This window comes from Urocampus carinirostris, chromosome 2 (genome assembly GCF_059441175.1).
Source record: "Urocampus carinirostris isolate Australia breed hairy pipefish chromosome 2, RoL_Ucar_1.0, whole genome shotgun sequence".
Taxonomy (NCBI): Eukaryota; Metazoa; Chordata; class Actinopteri; order Syngnathiformes; family Syngnathidae; genus Urocampus; species Urocampus carinirostris.
Window position 1 is genome coordinate 34,283,488 of NC_142350.1, and position 6,645 is coordinate 34,290,132.

Sequence of the window (6,645 nt, forward strand, 5' to 3'; positions counted from 1 at the left end):
AGCCATATATATTTATAGTTATATGCGAGCCGCAAGAGTGGCTCAGGTCAATAAGTCCATCAACCACAATACAACAGCAGTGCTGGGGTGAACTGTCGAAATGGCTGATAGCAGGATTGACATCCATTATCGATGGAAAACCACAGAACTGTCAAAAAAACTGATAGCAGGATATTGATCAAACGATGAAAAACAAAAAGCTAGCTTCAAATGTCACTCACACACATTTGCCAGACTGTAGCCTTTGTCTATATCACAATGGTCTCCGGAATTTTCTTCCATTACAAGACTTTTCGAGATGTAGTTTATCTTCAGCATTTGATTCGACCAACATTCTCATCACCCGAAATTCAACAAACACGGAAAGAACTAGAGAAGAAAACTACTTTCTTTCAGCACGCTCAAATAAATGTTTATATGCGCTTTCTGAACCTCTTTATAGTCAAGTCAAGTCAAGTCATTTTTATTTGTATAGCCCTTAATCACAATAAGTCTCTAAGGGCTTCACAGATTAGAACACTATGTTACACAGACTATTTTTCAGCCGACAAGAAGAGTAGGTTATTATTCATATGCAATGGAGTAGAAGTGAGTTTTAAGTTTAGATTTAAACATTTCCACTGAGGTTGTAGATCGGATCTCAGGGGGAAGAGCATTCCACAGCACCGGTGCCCGGATGGAAAACGCTCTCGAACCAGCAGAACACTTCTTTGCTCTCGGGATCACCAGAAGACCGGCACTCTCAGATCGTAGGCTTCGGACCGGGACATAGGGGCAGATCAGATCTGAAAGATAAGAGGGAGCAAGTCCATGTATGATTTTGTACAATACTAAGAGAACCTTGAAGTCACATCTTTGGCTAACTGGGAGCCAGTGCAAGTTAGCCAAAATCGGTGTTATGTGATCGTACTTTTTTGTCCTAGTTAAAAGCCTCGCTGCGGCATTTTGTACTAGCTGAAGAGACTTGATTCTGGACTTCGGGAGACCGGAGAGTAGTGCATTACAGTAATCGAGACGGGAGGTAACAAATGCATGAATTATAGTTTCCGCATCAGACTGAGACAGTATTGAACGGATTTTGGCAATGTTACGAAGATGGAAGAAAGCGGTTCTAGTAATTTTCTTTACATGCATCTCAAAGGTTAGATCAGGGTCAAATATGACACCTAATTTTTTAACTGAGTCACTCTGTGTGATGTGACATTTGTCAATGTTCACAGCAGTTTTTGAGAATAAGTCAAGGCATTTAGATGGACCAATGACTAACATTTCGGTCTTTTCAGAGTTAAGACGCAAGAAATTGAGTGACATCCACTCTTTTATCTCAATGAGGCAGGCCTCCAAATTTCCACAGTTTAGTGTGGAAGATTCCTCCAACGGAAGATAGAGTTGAGTGTCGTCTGCGTAGCAGTGGAAGCTGATATTGTACTTGCGAATAATGTCACCTAATGGAAGCATGTAAATGTTGAAAAGAAGGGGGCCAAGCACTGAACCCTGCGGAACACCGCAGGTAACATTAAAGGGCTCAGATGTCATTTCACCATATTTAACACAGTGCGCCCTATCTGAGAGGTAGGATCTGAACCACGAGAGGACGGTTCCTGAGAGACCAATCCATTTTTCCAACCGTTCTAGTAGGATATTGTGGTGCACTGTGTCAAAAGCAGCACTAAGATCCAGCAGCAGCAGAAGTGATGAAGTGCCAGAATCCATTGACATTAGGAGATCATTTGTTACCTTGATCAGAACTGTCTCAGTAGAGTGGTTAGCCCTGAATCCTGATTGCATGGATTCAAAAAGGTTATTCTCGGATATGAAAGCATTCAGCTGCTGTGCCACTACTTTTTCAAGTACTTTAGAGAGGAAAGGTAGGTTTGACACAGGTCTGTAATTACTTAATATTTCTGGATCAAGGTTGGGTCGTTTCAGTGTGGGTTTAATAACGGCGGACTTAAAAGCTGCTGGAACTACACCTGAGGAGAGTGATATGTTTATAATATTTAGAACTGAAGGTCCAAGGACGCCAAAAAGACTTTTAATTAGTGAACCTGGGAGCGGGTCGAACTGGCAAGTTGCCGGTTTGGCCGCATTTACCACCTGTTTGAGATCATCAAGTGACAGTTCACTAAAACCGGCCATTTTCCCAAGGCAGCCACCCTGTCGTGCATCTGTAAATTTCAGTCCTTTAATATGTGTGGTATTAATAATTTCTTTAGCAATTTCTTCCTGTATGCATTGAATCTTCTTAGTAAAGAAGACCATTAACTCCTGAGCAGAGTGTGTCGAACTATCTGCGATAGTCTGTTGCCTTGTAAGCGATGCTACTGTGTCAAAAAGGGCTTTGGGGTTGTTCTTTTGAGACGCAATCACCGTAGGCCGATTTTGCAGAGGCAAGGGCCGCTTTATACTTTAACAAGCTGTCACGCCAGGTTTGATGGAAAACCTCAAGCTTGGTAGTGCGCCATTTTCTTTCCAATTTCCTGCATTCTTGTTTAAGGGTTCTAGTTTCATCCGTAAACCAAGGCGTGCGTCTTTTAGGACGTGATTTTAGTTTTATGGGCGCTATTGAATCCAGCACACTAGTCAGGGTGGTATTGAACTCATTCATGAGTGAGTCAATCGAGCCATTGTATGTAGGAAAGGACGCAACTGCTCCAGGAAGGAGTTCAAAGAGCTCAGAAACTGTGCCAGTGCTTATATTGCGTCCGCTAAATACTTCAGCTTTTTTAACACTACACTTAGCTAGCACCTCAAATGTAACTAAATAATGATCCGAGATAACGGTAGTACACGGTAACACCATAATGTTTGAGGTTAAAACTCCTCGAGTCAGAATCAAGTCTAGCGTGTTCCCATTTTTATGGGTTGGCAAATCAACCAGTTGATTAAAGCCAAATGCATCAATTAGAGACCTAAACGCAATAGTAAGTGAATTGAGTGGGGAGTTCATATGAATGTTAAAGTCTCCTATAATTATAATTTTGTCTGCATATGTTACTAGTTCAGACAATAGTTCAGCAAATTCGTCTAAGAAAGTTGTGTATGGCCCAGGTGCACGATAGATAGTTATTACATAAATTGACAATAGAGAGGACCGCATCACAAGAGCCTCAAACGCCTTGTAATTATTAGAGGTACGTGGATTAAATTTGAGCGATTTTTCAGAAATTAGCGCAACATCACCACCCCTTTTCAACGTGCGTGCTATATGGCTACTCTCGTAGTCTGGGGGAGAAGCATAATTTAGCGCTAAGTACTCATCCGGGCGTAACCAAGTTTCACACAGACCCATACAGTTAAGTTTATAACCCATCCTTAATAAATGGAAGCTCCTGCATATCAAACTCATTTAAAACAACTGAAGGTCGCACCTTGGAATGGAATATAAAATTACATTCAAAGCCGCACTGAGTGTCAAATCAGCTCATGTGGTGAAGAATTGGCACAGAATTTCCATAATTAACACACAATAATGAAGTTACACCCAGGGTTCCTCTGGGTTTCCGGTTCAACATTGCATAAACATGCTACGTAGTTTCGCAGAAAAATAATTCAGGTGTTGTCAAATCTTTTTAAAAAGCTTGCTTGTCGGGAAAAAAAAATAATACCTCAAAAGTAATTAGATTACATTTGTGAAGGTCAAGAGACTGATGATTTTTAGGTTCCCAAAGCTAGTAATTTGAATTGAATGCCTTTATTGTCATTATACAATTGTCATATATAAGTGTAACGGGTGTAATAATAACTTTTGTTTTATTGAAATTCCTGCTGAAATATGTTGTATAGTTTCTGTATAAGTGTCCTGCAATGATGAGTCCAACAGTGCCACCTGCTGGTACATGGTAAGGTTTGGTTTGGCTTTAGACTTTGCGACAGGAAGGTGGGGTTTTTTGGCAGTCTACAACGAGCTGCCAGCGGTAAGACACGATCCTATGGTGCTCCGCAAAAAGTTAATTTTAAACATTAAAACCACAGCTGACAAATCTCTCAACATGCACAGTAATGTGATTGATGGTGTCAAGCTGTTTGGATTTACTTTCATTTTGTTTCTTGCCGGACGTTGCATGTTGTGCTAAAATGCTAATTCCCCTTATAGAGATCAAAGAGATCAAAGCCAGCAGAGAAGCTTACCACGTGTTTGACTCATTCATTTGCAGGTAAATTGTACCCGTTTTTATACTCATTATTGTTATTATTTCTATTTTCTCATATATATAAAAAGGATGATGTTGGTTAAAATTCAGACTAAAGAAAAATATGTTGAATTCATTGTAAACGTTAAAAAGAAACACTATACGATCTCTTGTTAAAAGTATCTTGTTAAAATGGATGTAAAAATGGATTGTGATGGTTGATATTCTAAAATGTATTTTATGTCAACTGAAAAGAAAGCTCTGATATGTTTTGGGCAGTCTACAACGAGCTGCCAACGAGATCAAAGCCAGCAGAGAAGCTTACCACGTGTTGTGTTGTGACTCAATCATTTGCAGCAACTATAATAAAAACCTCATCATCCAGTCCAGCGTGAATGTGGATCTTTGGTGGGCCAGATACGGTTACATGAGTAACAAAATTTGCATAAAAAATGGCATAAAATAAGGTAAGAAAACTAGTATTAAGCTACTGTCGGCTATAAAGATGACACATGAAGATGTAAACCCAAAATAATTTTCATTTAAAATAATTAATGAAAAAGGTATTAAAAACACAGCATTTTGATTCGTTTTTTTTCATATAGAATATCAATAGTGTATTTTTCGCATTTTAAATCACTATGGAGTATAAGCTATGCTTTTTGTGACAAAAATGACTACGACAGCTTTCACACAGGATAAAAGGACATTCATAAGTATTGTTTTTATTATTTGTATTTTCTTATTGGCATTATTCTGATTATCATAATTATTCTAAATTTTAATTTAGAAAAAAAATATTGTATTGATTTATACGTTTTCTATTTGTATTTTTTATTCTTGTCTTTATTTTTACATGGTTTTTCATATTTGTTTTAGTATTGTTGTTTATTTTTCATAGATAAAAAATATACATATATATATATACATATATATATATATATATGTATAAAGAGTAGAGGTTTTACTTTTATGTATAGAAGAAGAAGATTTTTGGGGGGGTTTACTGTCGAAGACTGCTTTTATTACTGGTGTGGAAAAAAGTAACACTGGCATACAGTTTAGTCTTTGCTAATGCTTCTGTGGACTTCTATCCATTATTTTCTTTTAGCAACCCGGACTCCCACCCATTGAAAAAAGTGTGACGCATAATCTAAAAAAAGTAGTAATATAAGTACTATGAGCCACATCAATGGGTTTTGATCCATATCAGAGAGAGGCAGTTTTGGTCATCCCTGCATAACTGTCAACCAGTACGTGGTTGCCGGACAAAATACAGTTTTTGTGCATTTTAAGTCGTGTGCGCCGGAGAAAAAAAATGTGCATGGAAAAACGTAGATTTGCCAAATACTCGTCAAGGGAATTAAACCAGTCTAGAAGAAAGGTGTAGAATATTTGTATTAGGTACCTTTCAAAAAAGACGTGAAAATAGTTGCCCACGGTTTCTGGCATTTAAAGGCGCATTTTGATACAAAGAGCCATGCCAACAACGGAGACGTTTCTAAAACCTATTGATGGATGTTCATTTTGCTCCCGAATAAAACAGTTTAAGAAAAGATAGCAACAGTAGTAGTGTATTTGACACACCTCCTTCCTCCAGAAGGACCCAACTGACTTTTGACCTGGTTGTCCAATCTCCACACTCCATACTTTGCTGGGTCATTGTCATTTTTGAGTCCTTCTGTCATACTCTGTGTCATTTCATTCCACCTCCACGCCAGGTTTGTTTGTTTCTGTTTTTATTTGTTACTTTGCTCCCTGTGTTTTCCATTCCCAGTGTTTTCTACTTTGGACTTTGTTAAGGGTTTTTGCTTTTTGTTTCTCATTTGAACTGTTTCTTTGCTCATTGCAGTTTCAATTTCTAGTTTCGGTCCTGGTTTCTAGTTTGAACTTTGCCATGTTTGTTTTTTGTTTCTGGTTTGGACATTTTGTGCACACTTCTTTCCTACTTTAATCTTAGAATTGTAAATAAATTCCATCCTTGTTTTTGAGCACCCGGGCCTCCAGTTCCTGCCTCCTGCACATGGGTTCATCCACCACCAAACCTTAACAAGCAGCACCGAGGAAATAGCACAGTAGTAGGTAAAGCAACACTTTTCCTAATTTATTAGGCATGTATTTCATTTGTATGGAAGAATATAATAAAACAAGAGTACAAAATCGAATGTTGAACAGCATCACAATTTGTAAATCCCATCGATGGACATAAATGCAGTAAACACATTTGGAAACAAAAGCATGGTGTAGGATTACTTTGCATTTTGTAAGGAAAAATACATGTATTTTTTGAAGGGCCTTGGAGATTGATAGGTATGTTGCTGTTCTTTGAAAATAAGATTAAGTTGCCCAAAGCTCAAGTAATCAACCATTACAGTTGACTATTTTGGTCATCTGATATCTGAGAGACTGTAATTTAATGCATCAACGTCAAGATATAGTGTCAATATGACCAAAATCTAAGATGAAAATGCATTTTGCTGTTTAGTTTATATTCCATTGGCAGTTATATTCA